The 16,222-nt window shown below is 47.3% G+C and overlaps 1 protein-coding gene across 1 annotated transcript in view; it reads left to right on the forward strand.

Annotated features, from left to right (window-relative positions):
- Positions 1-16,222, forward strand: part of LOC147905165 (putative protein phosphatase 2C 46) — a 36,193-nt gene that overhangs the window by 11,457 nt on the left and 8,514 nt on the right. The window lies entirely within an intron of this gene.

Below are 16,222 nucleotides of genomic sequence, written 5' to 3' on the forward strand. Positions count from 1 at the left end.
CCTTCGCCTCCCTGCACCCATTCTGCCTTCCTGTGCCCCGCCTCCCTGCTCCCTCCCTCCTTTGTCCGCCTCCGTACCCGCTTCCTCTGCCTCTCTGCTCCCCATCTCCCTGCCTTCATCCTTTGCCTCCTTGCTCCCCACATCCCTCCTGGCTGCCAAAATGAAGGGCACACGGCTTTTCATCCCCCCCCACGGTGAAGCTGGCAAGAGGCAGTGGCAGACAAGAAAGAGAGTGCAAAACAAATGAAAGAAGTAAAGACAAGCATGGCGAAGGAGATGGGGAGGCCACAAAATTTGCAGACTAAGCCAAAAGGACAGCAGGACACCATCAACAATTTAAACAACCGGCCGACATGCAACGGGCTCCATGCCGACAGTACTGCTGTGCAGAAGCCTACAGCTTGAGCCTCAACCTCAGCCTCACTATGCTGCAGCAGGCCCAGGCCTATTACTACATTAGCCCCTTTTTTCCTACAGCATTGTACCCTCCTCTCTCCTCTTCTCCTCAGTCAGCCTCCTTTCCTGCCTATCACCGGGCTTACCTCAGCCCCCCTCTTAGGTTTCTCCTCATCCTCCCAGCTTTTGCCCCTTCCACCTCTCTGCTTCTGTCCATTACATACCTTACCCAGCCTTCTTTCATGACCTCCCTACCCACTGCCAGACTCCCCTCCTCTCACACCCTGCCCTCAGCTCTCTTCCTACTAGCCATAGCAGCTCTCAGCTCCCACAGATCTTCTGGAGCAGATTCTCATGGAGGTTCACCATCTCTGAATGTGAGAGACCGAGCAGCAGGGATACATTCATAGCCTTAGCTAAGAGATTACACAGCTCCATAAGTAAGGAGCTCACCGATTAACACCACTAAGTGGTGCTAGCCCCGAGTGGTGGACCAGGAATAGAGGAATGGATAGCCACCATGTTGGCTAAGTGGTGCTAGCCCCGAGTGGTGGACCAGGAATAGAGGAATGGATAGCCACCATGTTGGCTATTGAGGAGATCACTAGGTAGGTGGACGTCCCAATACGGGAACCTGTGAAGGCTGTTAGAAATGACCCAATAGAGGGTACGCACAGCGGAAGACTGATAGTATTGCCCAGGAACTCACACAGTGTGATGTGGGGTGTGGAATCACAAACTTCTTAACTAATGTGCATAGATGTGCAAGCCAGTAAATAGACAATGCTCAGAGACAAATATAGAAGCAACACTTCATATTTCCGTCCGTCCAGAATCTAGGACAGGATACAATACCAAAAGGTTCTTCTACTACAAGCCTGGCACTTCTAGATCTCTGAGCCTGCGTGCTCCACCTCGAGCATATGTAGACTCTCTGTCTAGATCCCTTCCACCTGAAGCCAGCCTAGGTGGGCAGCCACTCTAGCTCAGTCTGCAGCTTCTCCTAGGTCATCTTGTCCTCCTGAATGTAGACCTAAGGCTCCCCCTTTGCTGCTCCTGTCTGCTGTCTTGAGGGCTGCTCCAAGTGATAATGAGGGCTGGAGGCCCTCCTTTTATAGGGCACAAGGCCCCCCCCCCGAATGGACCAATCAGCTAGCCTCATCCTGGCCGACCAGACTGGCCGACCAGTCTGCTTGCTGGCCGATCTGGTTGGCTGGTCCAACCAGCCCTTTATAACGGCCTTTGGCAGCCCCTTTTGGGCTGCTGCCTTTGCCCATTCCTGCACCTATTGCAGGCCTTATACCTGCCCATAGACCCCCACCATGCAGCTGTACTGCAGCCGTACAGTTGTGCCACCTGTCCACCATCATTCGGGGCCTGTTCCAGCCCGTACAGGCAGCCCTTGAGGCGCCTTTGACAGGCTGATGTGCTGTCCTTTCCCTGTGAGGTGCTGCCCATGTGGCAGCCCCCTCCCTTATCTTTTCTGCCTAGGTTCACCCCCCCCATGCTCTCCTCATATGGGGGCTTACAGATGGGGAGGTGACCATTCCAACACCCCCTCTCACCGACACATCAGGCCCAATGCCAACACGTCGATAATGATGCTCTAGTAACTCCTTGGTCGTAGTCCTCTGGAACTTTTCGATGTCGAAATCTTTCCTGACTTTTCATCCAGTGGCTCCTGCTGCACTAGGTCTAGATTCGCTTCCGCACACCATCCTCGTACACAGGTCCATCCCTAGTAGCACCTCCTGGCACCACCTCCTTCAGTCACGTTCCCGCCTATGAACTCGAGCAATCCAGCCTTCGAACTCGAGCAATCCAGCCGTCACGATCTTCCAGTTGTCCCCCTCATAACGAGTGAACAACCTGGAGTCTTTCAGGCACCATGCTCTGAGGGTTTGTTTCAATCCGTCCTTCCTTTGGCAAGGTCGGCAACCAATGAATATTTCCAGATGACCTGGACCATGAACTCTCGCTGAGTTCTCAAGCAGGTACTCTTCTGACTTCAGTATTCTTTGTCCATCACCTTCTAGCAATCTGCGTCCGAGATTTGAAGAAGCACCAATACTTCCCCTTCTGATTTCGAAGAAGGCCAATTGCTTCCAATCTCGTATCTCTTGAGAAAAATGAAGAGCAGAGTCTCTTCACAACATGCTATAAAGGCTCAAATGCAAAATATCAAGTACATACCAGACTGTTGTACTGCCTGTGTGTTTGCTCTGAAAGCAAACCCTATACCTCATCGAGGCACCCCCCAAGAGCCTGTGTAATCCTGTACTGTCCTCTTTTGAAGTACAGCATCTATTTGACCATGAGACCTCAGGGCCCTCCATAGAATCCACCCTTATGTTAGTGTCAACAGCCACGCACCTGGAAGGCAGCAAGCGCTCCATGTTGTCCTTCACCTTCACAAAGGCATCTGACTCCTCGTCGACTCACATCTCTATGTCAGACATCCTCACTGTGATTTCTTGGTCAACATATTTGACCTCGGTAACACTTGGTGATGTCACCAGGACCAACTCTTTGATTACCACATTTGCTTTGGCCTCTCCCTCTGAATCTGAGTCGGACTCCTTTTTGTTTTTCCGATCCACCCTTTTCTTTCTGCAGTCCTTTGCAAAATGTCCTGGCGTATCACAGTAGAAGCACTTCTTCTTCTGCTTCCTCTTTGAAGTCTCCTCGTCGTCAGAGTCTTCTTTCTTGGACGCCTTGCCCTTTGCCAGCGTAATCCTTTGCCAGCATCGCGTTATCGTCGTTGTCGTTGTTGTAGAGCTTCTCCCGAGCTTCCTCCTGTAGCAGTAATGGACCCAACTCCTCAAACGTTAGAGGTTTGGTCCTATGTCCCGCCGTCAGGGTTGTAACAAAGCTCTTGAAACTCCGAGGTAGTCTCCTCAGTACCATCAAGGCCAAATGGCACGACTCTGTCTTCTGACCAACTACTGCCAGCTGATCCCTCACCACCTTGACGAAGTGGCTATGTACCGTATCTCCTTCTCCCATATCAAGATCGTAGAGTTGATGCGGAAGAAGCAAAATCCCAGAGGTGTTGTCCGTCTCATATAGATCCTTCAGAGTGACCCATGCCTCTACTGACGTCTCGGCCATCTGGATATGTGGAAGAACAGAGTCCGCCGTAGTCCCTATGATTAATGCCAGGGCATGGGCATCTCTGTCTTCCCAAGCTTCGAGCTCCTCTCTCTCTACTGCCATGAATATCTTCCCTTGCCTATCCACTATGTCCTCCGGCTTTGCCTCCACTCCCGTTGTCAGTTTCCATAGCTTCTGAGCCACTAAATGACTAAGGCTCCCACTTTGCTGCTCCTGTCTGCTGTCCTGAGGGCTGCTCCAAGTGTAGACTGAATGAGGGCTGGAGGCCCTCCTTTTATAGGGCACAAGCCCCCCCCTGAATGGGCCGACCAGCCAGCCTCATCCTGGCCGACCAGTCTGCTTAGTGCCCGACCTGGTTGGCTGGTCCAACGAGCCCTTTATAAGGGCCTTTGGCAGCCCCTTTTGGGCTGCTGCCTTTGCCCATTCCTGCACCTATTGCAGGCCTGTTTGCAGTCCTTATGCCTGCCCATAGACCCCCGCCATGCAGCGGTACTGCAGACGTACAGTTGTGCCACCTGTCCGCCATCATTCGGGGCCTATTCCAGCCCGTACAGGCAGCCCTTGAGGCGCCTTCGAGAGGCTGATGTGCTGTCCTTTCCCTGTGAGGTGCTGCCCATGTGGCAGCCCCCTCCCTTATCTTTTTAGCCTAGGTTCCCCCCCCCCCCAATGCTCTCCTCATATGCGGCCTTACAGATGGGGAGGTGACCATTCCAACAAAGGCTATGTCTCAGCCACCATTCTTTAGTAGAGCTAGCAAGGCTCTCAACATTAGAGTCGGGGATCCCACGCACGTGCAGTACTTCCTCAGCTGTTTGCGGATGCCACTAGTTTCGTGACCTCTGCCCCGCAGAGGACGTTGTGACCATCCACAGATTCACATGGATGAGGATCTCACACCTTGTAGATAGAGGAGACATGCACCCTCCTACAGCAGCGAGATATTGCTTGCAAGGAGGGGAAGTTAGGGCAATGGTTTGTGAGATGAGCATCTTTTGACAGGGCTGAAGCAAACATCCGGTCGCACCCCCGCCTAGGGGGATAGGGCCTATGAGACCTAGATGGTCGAGACACTGTTTGGAATTGTAATGGTACCTTATGGTTGGATCCGAAGAAGATTGCAGATGAAAAGAACGGAGTAAAGAAAGAGTCCAGCAACAGCGCACAGACAGCACCAATAGAGCTGCTCGTAGCAATTGAGGAGATTTGCACGGAGGCAGTTCATGTACCTGCGGATGAACCTTGGATTATTGACAGTGGTGCATCGCGCCACATGACCAGTCAGGAGGATTGGTATACCTCTCTACAGTCGGTAGGGAATGACATAATGGTAGCAGTCGGCAATGATGCAAAATGTCCAGCAAAAGGAAAAGGTACGATTGCTGTCAAGTCAGATTGAGTTGTAAAACAGTTGTCCGATGTTCTTTATGTGCCAGATATCAAGAGGAACTTGTTGTCTGTTTCTGCGATCATGGATCGGGACCTCAAAGTTCAATTCGATAAGAATGGTGCACATATCTTGGATCTTCAAGGAAAGGTCGTTGGTAAAGGTACACGGCGCAACAACATTTACGAACTCTCAGCTTTCAGTGGTCGAGTGGATGTGAAGAACACTAAGCTATGGCATGAGAGGTTTGGTCATCTAAACCTTAGTTCTTTGAAGGAGATGCATAAAAGTGGAATGATTGCAGACCTACCAGAAATTTCAGATCTGCCCGATGTATGTAAAGCTTGCATGATGGGCAAGCAGCATCGGCAGCCCTTTCCTAAAGAGGCCAGCAGAGCAAAGGCTCCTCTAGAGCTCGTTCACACGGACCTCTGCGGAAAGATGGAGACGGAAGCTTTGGGTGGTTCCTACTATTTCATGACGCTGATCGACGACTACAATAGGAGGATATGGATATACTTCTTGAAGACGAAAGACGAGGCTTTCAGTAGGTTCAAGGAATGGCATGTAATGGTCGAGAAAGAATCGGGGAGGAAGGTGAAGAAGCTGAGATCAGACAGAGGTGGAGAGTTCACATCGATTGAATTCGAAAGTTACTGCAAAAGTCATGGGATCAAGAGGCAGAAACCCTTGTCACATACATTACAGCAAAATGGAGTAGCAGAACGCAAGATGCGCGTCATCTGTGAAATGGGCTGGAGTATGATGAAAGGGAAAGATTTGCCAAAGACTTTTTGGACTGAAGCATGTAACACTGCAGTTTACATCCTGAATCGTAGCTACACGAAGGCTGTGAACGGGATGACTCTACTGCAAGCCTTTTCTGGTAAGAAATCTTCAGCTGCACATTTCAGAGTTTTTGGATGTGACTGTTTTGTGCATGTCCCTGATGCTACCAGGACCAAATGGGAACCGAAGAGCCGGAAGTGTATTTTCTTGGGCTACAATGAAGAGGCGAAGGGTTACCGTCTCTATAACCCTGTTACCAAGAAGGTAATCGTAAGTTGCGATGTGGTCTTCTCAGAACAGCCGCATCAATTGGAGGAGGATGCTTCCTTCCCAGACAACCAGGACCAAGATATCCATACAGTACCGCCACCAACAGTAGACCGAACTCCCCCAACGGTGCTTGGGAGGATTCAAGACAAAGAAGATGAAGAAGAGTCTGCAGAACCACAACGGCAACGGCCATTCCCGAAGTGGGTAAAGCAGCTTTTGGACGGCAGAGAACCTCTAACCATTGAGGAGGAACTATCAGAACACCGCCGGCCCAAGAGATTAGAGGAGCAAAGAAGGACGCAGGAATACTTGGTCAACTATGCTTTGATGACAGAAGTGATCCGTGTTGATGAACCCAAGTGTCTTGAAGAGGCACAGGGCGATGATAGGTGGATGGAGGCTATGCAGTTGGAGTATGGCTCCATAATGAAGAACAACACTTGGGACCTTGTGGATCGACCACCAAAACGCAAGGTAATCGGAACCAAGTGGGTGTACAAGATCAAGTACAAGTCCGACGGCAGGATTTGCACAGGTACATGGTTTTGATTATCAAGATACTTTTGCTCCCACAGCTCGACTAACCATAATTCGCAGTGTTTTGGCTTTAGCTGCCCAGGGAAGTTGGTCCGTGTTTCAGATGGATGTGAAATCCGCCTTTCTGAATGGAGATCTCAAGGAGAAGGTATACGTGGAAGGTAAAGTGTGCAAACTGAAGAAGGCACTTTACGGGCTGAAACAGATCCCACGAGCGTGGTACCAGCGAATTGATGCCTACTTTTTGCAAAACGGGTTCAGGAGGAGCCCATCAAATGCAAACTTGTATATCTTCAGAGAAGGAGACAGGTGTATAATCGTGGTCCTTTATGTGGACGACCTTGTCATAACAGGGAACCATGAAGAGAAGATCTCGTAGACGAAGCATTTGCTAGGAAGAGAGTTTGAAATGACAGACCTCGAACTGATGCATTTCTGTTTGGGGATTGAAATGGCAGGAGCCGAAACAGATCTTCATTTTACAGCTGAAGTATGCTGGAGAGATACTGAAGGCATATGGCATGGCTGAGTGCAAGACAGTTGGTACCTCTATGGAGGTTGACGCGAAGCTCTCAAATGAGGATTCATCACCACTGGTGGACGAAGCGAAGTACAGAAGGCTTGTGGGCAGCTTGATCTACCTGTGCAACACACGACCGGACATCAGTTTTGCGACTGGTGTACTAAGCAGGTTTTCCAATAAGCCCCAGGAGAACCATTGGAGGGCAGGGATGCGGGTGCTGAAATACATCAAAGACACACTTGATTATGGCATCACCTATACTAAGGGCAACATCTTGACCGGATTCTGTGACTCGGATTGGGCAGGAGACGTGGATAGGAGGAGATTAGGGACAGGGTACTGTTTCTCACTTGGATTTGGAGTTGTGTCATGGGTCAGCAAGAAGCAACCCACAGTTGCTCTTTCTTCTATCGAGGCCGAGTACAAATCTGCATGCTTTGCTTCTTGCTAGGCAGTGTGGTTGAGGAGGATTTTGGGAGACATGGGTGCAGTGCAGAACAAGCCTACGTAGTTATCATGTGACAATCAGAGTTGCATGGCGATTGCAATGAACCCGGTGTTCCACGCTCGCACAAAACACATTGAGATTCAATATCACTTTGTACGCGAGCTCATCATGGATGGAGAGGTCGACTTGGAGTATTGTCCGACTACAGAGAACGCTGCGGACATCTTCACGAAGGCTCTTGGAAGAGGCTTGCTGGAGAGGCATCTTCATCGACTTGGCATTGGGCGAAAAAAGTAAGTTTACTTGCGGGTGGACATTGAGGGGGGGTGTTAGATATCAATGCTCCACTCTCGTGTAACTACGCGGGAACCAGCTAACTCTACTTGTAAGCCTTCCATATGAGGAGAAGCTCGGTTATCCGGTAGGTCCTGGTTTGGACATCAGATGGGGGCCATGTGTGGCCTGATGACTGGACGGCTTTAGATAGAGTTGGCACACCGCCAACTAGGCTACATGCAAGTGCGGGAAGGCATCCCTTGACTGACCGCACTGAGGGTAGACGGAGCATTTTTCGGGGCAGCCCACTCTCGGGTTGCGGGGCCCGTTTGGAGCCTCAGATGATCTCGGATGGCTTTGGGCCGAACGGCAACCGTAGGTTTGTTGCTCTGTTCTGCGCACCGGTTCTATCGTATGGTCGGTGGCTTATTTCGGGACCGATCCCCAGTCGACCGCTTTGGGCAGACTGGGTTGGCCACCCAATTGAGCCTAACCGACTACGACTGGTGACTTTATGAGAGCAAGCCCGTGAAGCCCATTTCATCACTGGCTACAACAACCCTGATTCCTTAGCGTCCAGCCTCCATCTTCTACTGTTTCCAGCACGCCATCGAAGCTTCTTTCACCAGAGCGCACGGTTGGGAGGCAGCGCCATCTATTGTATCAGTTCTACAGTAATCAAATTTTTGATTCTCCATACCATCTTGTTTTCTCTCTTGCGTACGAGATCTTGTTATCTGTTGAGCACAGACGTATTATTTTCTTACATCCTACACAGGGCGAGAGATCGTTTTCTATACAGAGACATCCTTTGCTCTTATGTTTGTGGGTACACACGGGAATTGTTATACCATGAGGAGAAGAGAGAGATAGGTGTAGTTTATGGATTGGAGGAGTGGTGGTTTTATATAGATAATCTCTCATCGGGATTATCTCAATCGAGAAGCGTGACACACATGCCAAGTTTCTTTGGGTGCGGATTTGATGGATCTCTTGATAGGATCTTTTCATTTTGATGTGCTAATTTTCACATGGGACGTCACATTTTGCCAATGGATCTCCGCGAGGAGGGTGAGACCTTGCCACACGCAGTCCTATACCTTGACCTCATGGATTTTTGAGCCGTGGAGAAGAACTTCAGCACGAGGACTGCTGCTCGTCAAGGACGGCTGAGTGACATTTAGGATGATTTCTATTTTGGTATGTTATATTAATCTAGATGACGGCAAAGATATCCCGAGTATCTACGAATGGGCTGTATCGTACACATGACGTCATCATTTATAAGGGTTTGGACTGATGGCCTTGCTTAGGTGGATTCACGTGTTTCCCACGCGGGGGATGCTCCAGTGTAGTTGACTCTCTCATGGGATCCCCTGCCTTCGCCTCACACATCATTGACTTCTCCATTTCCTAGCCACCTTCCGGAGCCAATCATACTCGTCTTTTCTTAAACCTATCCATCCCTGATCACTCACAACACACGACACCTTCCACATACGCCACATACAACTACATAGACTTTGACAAATTCCTTGAGTATGCTGTCTGCCTCTTTATCCTACTCGTAGACCTTGAGGACATCCCCTGTCTAGAGGATCAAGTTTCTTTGATGACTCGCTTCCTTTATGCTACCGCTCTCCATACTTTCTCTACACCACACGCTCCATCCATCTGTTGAGTCCCCTACAATAGCTAGTACGATGTTGAGTATAAGTAATTACTCTGCCAAGTTAGATTCAAAACAAAGCACAATCTTTTGAGCGCGATGGGAACGATATGCGAGCATCGATTTGTGGTTTGTTGAAAGAAGTAGGCCTTCATCTACTAAAACAAAGAGGAATTATTAAACATCCTATTTAGTAGCAACTCTAAATACTTTTAGCGGAAGTTTCTTGAGCGATGGCTTCTTCTCTCTCCAGCCGTCGCTGAATCTCTCATGCTACCTCGCCTTGCCCCTTGTGCAATGTTCACCCGCCGGTGAAATCAGAGACTTAGCCTTGAAGTTACATAATGGCTGAGCCAAAGATCATAAGGGACTATGTATTGAATACATTGCATATGGGCTACGTATCCTAGTCCCAATCTTGGCAAAGAATGGCCTGCATCAGTTTTCCCCACACTTGGACTCTTAATACCATCGTCTCGATCCATAAGGCAAGGGATCCTATGAGCCTGGAAATATACAAGACCATCAGGATTGGGTTGTCATGTCCAAGATTTATGCCTTGGTATTTGACACGCATGTTAGCAAATTTGCAAATTGTGAGGGACTTAGATCTCTTTGGATTGGCAGAGCTTTCCTATTGTGTGGATTTCGGGGCTTTTGACATAGTGCCACAGGTCCACCTCATCAGACGCCTATAGGATCTAGGATACGGTTAGGAGATTGAGGAGTTTTGACACTTTATGAGAGCGTATCAACAGAGTTTGGTCGACGGGCTGAATGGACTGAGGAGGTCATGAGCACGATTGGGATCAAATAGGATTGCCCTTGGTCACCAATCTTGTTCGGCCTCCATAAGCTTGAGACATTCATCGATACATAGGCGGCATGGGCTCATCTTTAGCTAGATCCTTGGTGAAGATTTTTCTCTACAAGGACGATGTGGTTTTACTCTCCTCTTCAACGAAGGGTTTTAGAGACATCTAGATGCAGTTTTAGAAGTTTGGTGAAACACATGGTTTGAAGGTCAACCTTGGTTAAACCAAGGTTATGATCTTTAACACGTTTTGGGCAGTCATGCATAGAGAGCAATTTACTTTTGATGGGTTGCCAATAGAGATTGTTGCGTCCTATACACGTCTTTTGTGGCCCAACCTTCATGATGAGACAGCTATGCAAGCCCGTTTTAGTAGGGGCTATGCCGCACTTGCCAGTCTCGAGCGCTAGTCTTAGAGTGCCAGTGCTTCCTTTTTTTGGGCAGAAGAGTGCCAGTGCTTCCACTCTCATTTCCAAGATCCCAGGACGAATTCTATTCTCTGCAAGTCTTTGGTCCGCCTAATTTGCAAGTGAGATCTCCTCCTTTCCAAGTAACTTTTTGCTGCCACAAAAGAATAACCAAAACCTAATCCAGATTTGATAATCTGAATTCCCTTCTAATTTCAGGCCAGGTTTTCCACCTAGATTTCAGTATTTGCCCGAGCTGTCCCCAAGTCTGTAACCCTTTCTTAGAGAGAACCCAAGGTTTGACAAAATCTGTATCATTAAGGGGGGGCTGCTTGAAAAAAACTGAGACCCAAATAGAATCAATGCCCATGAATGCCTCTTTACTAGAAAATACTATCTGACATTTGATTTGTTCAAAGGCATGCCAAAGTGATCTCCAAAGTTGATTGCCCTTTGTCTGACAAGGCTCAGGTTTGCTGCTTGCATAAGGCAGAGAGTCTGGGATAGTTCTTCCATTTAGGAACCCTTATAGGTCTGACAAATTTGAAATTTCTCAAGAGGAGGCGCTAGCGCACTCTGCCTCAGGATGCAAAACTGCTTTAATTACCCATGAGGAGATTAGTTTGAAAGCTGCCTGTTGAATGTCAACGACTCCTAGTCCCCCCTCTTTCTTTGGTCTTGTGCAAAAGGACCACTTCACTTTAGCAATTCTTCTTTTGTGTCAGTGCCTCCCCAGAGGAAAGATCTACAAAGCCTGATGAATTTCTTAAGTCCAGTCTTGGATGGGCACCAGCAGGATAGGTAAAAAATGGAGATAGGGTATATGCAATGATTAAGAACAACCCTTCTCCTTGCTAGATTGGCTTGGAAGCCTCTCCACTTGTCAAGTTTGCCCCTAAATTTGTTTAGGAACCAGTCCCATCTGTCCTTCATGGAGATCTCAAATCCCATGGGATCCGTAGAAGTTTGTAGACCTTACCTTGGGGAATCTTTTTGCAACCTAGCTGTTCCAAAGTGATCTGCTCCTTATCTGTCAGGATTGCATAGCTTGTCTTGGAGTGATTTATCATAGACCCAGGCCATATAGAAAGTGTCCAGGCATTGAAGTAGTTACATCTTGAGGTTTATTTCTTAGTGCGAGGTTGGCGTCATCTGCAAAGTGTTGGTTAACCAATTAGAGACCATTAGGAAGTTAAATGCCTCTGAGTGATCACTCATCTATCTGCTCTTGCAGTAACCATCCCAAGGCATCAGCTGAAATTACAAAAAGTAAGGGAGCAAGAGGCAAGCCCTGTCTAATAGATCTCTTTAGCAAGAAGGGTTGGGTCATTTCCCCATTGACACAAATTCTGACAAAGGCATTAGAAAGGAGAATCTTGACAAAGATATGATCTTGACAAAGATATGAACTGATTACCAAGTCCCATGTCCTACAAAGATTGGAGTAAAAAGTCCTAGCTCAGTTTGTCATAAGCCTTGTCAAAATCAACCTTGAGAAAGCATATATCTTGGTGTGTTTTCCTAGCATATTCACATCCTTTCCAGGTGGTGATGATAGCTTCAAGAAGATGTATGCCTTTGATAAAACCTTTCTGTTCCGGCCGTATCCATTTGTCCATTCTGAGTCCCAATGCTAAAGCCTTGGCTAGAATCTTGTAGCTACAATTTAGCACTGTGAGAGGTCTATAATTCTTTATCTCCCTCCTTAGGGATGAGCTTAATAACTCCACCATTTAAATGAAAGGGAAGCTGCTCCAAGGCCATGCTTGCATTCCAAACTTTCAGAAGGCAAGGGCCTACAGTTTCCCGGGAGCATTTGTAAAATTCACAGGATAATCCATCCTCACCAGGTGTCTTACCATCTACCATGGAGTAGACTGCTTCCTTCAGTTCCTGGAGTGTAACATCCTTGTCAAGCTGCACTCTATCAAAATCTGGAATAGTAGTCTTTCTAGCATGGCTGCAGTGTCTCGGTGCATCTGTAATATCCTCATTGACCCCAGTTGTTGTGCCTAGTAAGCCCTGAAAGTGTTGCCTAATGAAGTCTAAGTTTTCTTCATTTGAGGAGACTAGTAGACCATTTCCTATGTTGAGTAAGGGGATTTCCTCTTGAGCCTTTTTTTTTCTAATGAGTTTAAATTCTCTGGTGGGTCTATTTTTCTTTCCTGCCCACCAGTCTCTAAAATATACCTTGGATTCATTGATTTTTATATGCTTTTGTCTTCTTATTTCCCTCTTTTTTTCTAACAATCTCACTTGGCTTGTGTATCTTGAGCTTTGGCCTGTTGTTCTAGCTCTTCTAATCTTTTTTGAGCCTGTCCATCCTTCTAGCACGAATAATTTCTCTGTTCTTCTGGCTTCTTTTTAAAATTCTTTGGGTAGATAGTTGCCAAGCCTTTGCAGCAGGGGTTTCCAAGGAAAAGGCACGTATCCAAACTTTGGTGATGTCATAGTAGCTAGTCCTTGCTATGCGTGATGGAGTTCATGGTTTTCAATCTTATGAATGACTATCGTGAGATCGAAACTGCACTATGTTGTGTTTTTGGAGGATGAGTTTGGGAATGTTCATGGATTCATCTAGGCATATGTCTTGTTGAACAGTCTGTAAATTAAAGAGTTTGGGATCAGCCTTAAACCAGGATGGGATTTTAGTCCCTTTGCCAAAGTCAAGTGTTGTCAACACAAGTTTGTGATTAGAAACAGCTAAAGAGGACAAAACTGTAGATTTGAAGGCAATAGTCTGTCTAAATAGACTCTGGGAGACATAAATTCTGTCTAATCTTGCTTCCCTCCTAAATTCCCTGTTGCTCCAAGTAAAAGTTCCACTCGTGCCTGAGTCAATCAGTTATAAATTTTCTTTGAGCTCTTCCCAGGCATTAAGTTCAGACCCTCCCTTCTTTAACCGTCTGTCCTCAGGAAGTTCTACCATGTTAAAGTCTTCTAGTAAGACAGTGTTCAGCCCCAAATAATTTAAACCATCTCAAGTGCATCTTCTTGACTGTGAACCAGTGGGGGCATAAACAGAGGCAACTGTAAAAGAAATGTTTTTAATCATGCATGATAAAGCAACCCATCTTCCTTCTCTATCAATTTGACTGTCTGCAAGACCTTCATTGAAATGGCAAAGTACTCTTAGAGCTGCACCACCTCTGCCATTCTCATGCCTAGTGTAGTACCAGACTCTTCTCCTGTCAACCAACCTTAACCTTTGTTCAAGGATCTTGTCAGTAACCTTAACTTCTTGAAGGGCAAGAAAAGTAGAGGAGCAAGCAATTGCTCTCAACCAACTGGTAAGTTCCTGACCTCTCATAGGGTCAGTAAGACCACACACATTTAAGGTGAGAAAACTTACCATTTTGTTTTCCCCTTTTTTGCCTTGGGGGTGGGGCTCTTTGGGGGGCACTTTGGCTCTTAACCTGATAAATTCTTCTCTTGTTCTGAAGGGTAGCTTGAGCTTTACCTTTCAGGGTGAAGTCCCTCTCAACTGTCACACCGTGTGGGGGGAGTTCCTCTTCAGAATCATCTGCATCACTGTCACTCATAATACTATCCCTCTGGTTTATTTCTTTCTCAAACTCTTGAGACCATCCTAGCTTAACATCTTCCTCTTCAATCTCTTGTTCCTGAATCCGCTGTTCAGTTTCCTGATCTATAAGGGCATTAAAGGCATTTTTAGTATCAATAGCCTTGGGAGGAGGAATGACTGGTTGCTGAGGCAAGGGAGGTTTGGCAAGATTGCTTTGACGAGAGCCAACTTGCTCCTTGTTGTTTTTGATAGTCCATCTGGACTTGGGAGGGGCATGAGGAGGAGCAGCTTCTTCTTTGGCAGGTCGAGCTTTAGTCTTTTTGAGGGGGCAATTTTTCACAGCGTGAGGAAATCCCATAGAGAAATCAGGAATTAGGGAGATTCTTACAAACCAGGGGTTGTTCCTTATAAACCTCACCATTCTTGGTGACTATCACCAGAGTATCATGCAAATCTTCAGTCACATTCAGTTTGACACAGACTTGTGGGTTGCCTCTAGGATTAATGAAATGCTCTTTTTCTATCCCTACAACCTCCCTAGACTTCTAGACAGATTTGTAGCTTGAGGGACACGGGAGAAAGGTAAATCTGGTAGTTTAACCCAAACAGGGATAGAGGTTTTGATGTGAGCCTATCTGGGTTGAAATCCTCAGACCAGTACTCCAAATAAAGTGGTTGGTTTCTGATTGTTCAAAGAGCCTCATGCAGTGCATCATATGCCATCTTTGTTCAAAGAGGGAAAAATAAAAACCTTTCCTCAAGAACCTAACATTGGTGACTACCATTCCTCTCCTCTCCCAGTTTGTTCTAATCCAGTTTTCAAGAAAAGCAACAAGGGGTCTAGGACCAGGCAGGAAGCTGATGAGTGTGTGAGTGGACAATCAGTCTATTGACTCTAGGTGTAAGTTTTCAAGTGGTGCTTCTTCCTCTTGATAGTCCGCGCTCTCCTTATGAGTTTCTCATGCAAACTGAGATGACTGGGCTCCATGCTGGTTGGGATGCTTGATCCGCCCACTTCTGGCTGAGATGACATGGTCTGCTGTTCGGCGCTCCTACGTGACTGGGGGAGACATCTTGCCTCTCTTGTTTGTTACTTTTTAATTTTGCTGCAGGACTTCGCCCTCCGGTAAGGTTGGAAGGGGATGGACGACACACCACCCTCTTTTTCCTTGACTTGATCACCTTTCGTAGAAGGACTGCTTGCGGTTCTTGTGGCTCGCTCGGCGTCGTCTCTGCTTCCTTGCGAGGCTCCATAGTCGTTTTCTCTTTTGACGGGGCCGGTTCTGAGAGCTTGTCTTCCTTTGTTCTCCGTCACCTTCTGTTCGCAAATGGTTTCGTGCATTTTGTTCTTTTGTGCATGGGGATGCTCCTGAGTGAGGAGAAACGAAATAGCCTCACATGGTTTGATAATAAGGTGTATGCAACCAGTGATTAGAAGAAGAAATCAACATGAGATACATGAAAGTGTAACTATTGTGGCAAGGAAGGGCATGTGGAAAAGTATTGCTGTACGAAGCAACGTGATGAACAGCTGAAACTGACCAATGATAAAGTAGTGGTAGTAGAAGATCAAGGCATGAGTGATGTCACCATGTTGGCTGAGGTTAATCATCTCAGTGATCAGGATTATGCTTTTTAATCATGCTCTTTGTGAGCAGTCTCGTTTGGCTCTTTGTGAGCAGTTGGTGTTTGATGTAGAGCTCTTTGTGAGCATTGGGTGTTGGCTCTTTGTGAGCATAGTCTTTCTTTGTGAGCACTTGTAGGAGAATGTTTTTATACAGTATCGTCTTCTTCCTCATTTTGGCTGAGGGGGGATTGTTGGGTTATCCTCATGAGGTTAGTGTAGTGGTGTGATTAGGCATGTCTATCCACATGGCCTCATGCATTGAACTACGTAGAAGGAGGCGGCAATGACCCGCCCTCGTTTCAGCACTCTCCAGGGCGATGATGAGAGCCGACCTGCATGGTTCTAGGGAGGGCACATGACTCTTGGCTTCTCTAAATAGTCAAGGATAGGAGGTTTCCGTGCTGGCGACCACGAAGAGAAGCGGTTTTCATCAGTCGGCTTA

Source organism: Dipteris shenzhenensis, chromosome 2, assembly GCF_047967505.1.
Source record: "Dipteris shenzhenensis isolate YYH24624 ecotype China chromosome 2, Dip_SZ_1.0, whole genome shotgun sequence".
Taxonomy (NCBI): domain Eukaryota; kingdom Viridiplantae; phylum Streptophyta; class Polypodiopsida; order Gleicheniales; family Dipteridaceae; genus Dipteris; species Dipteris shenzhenensis.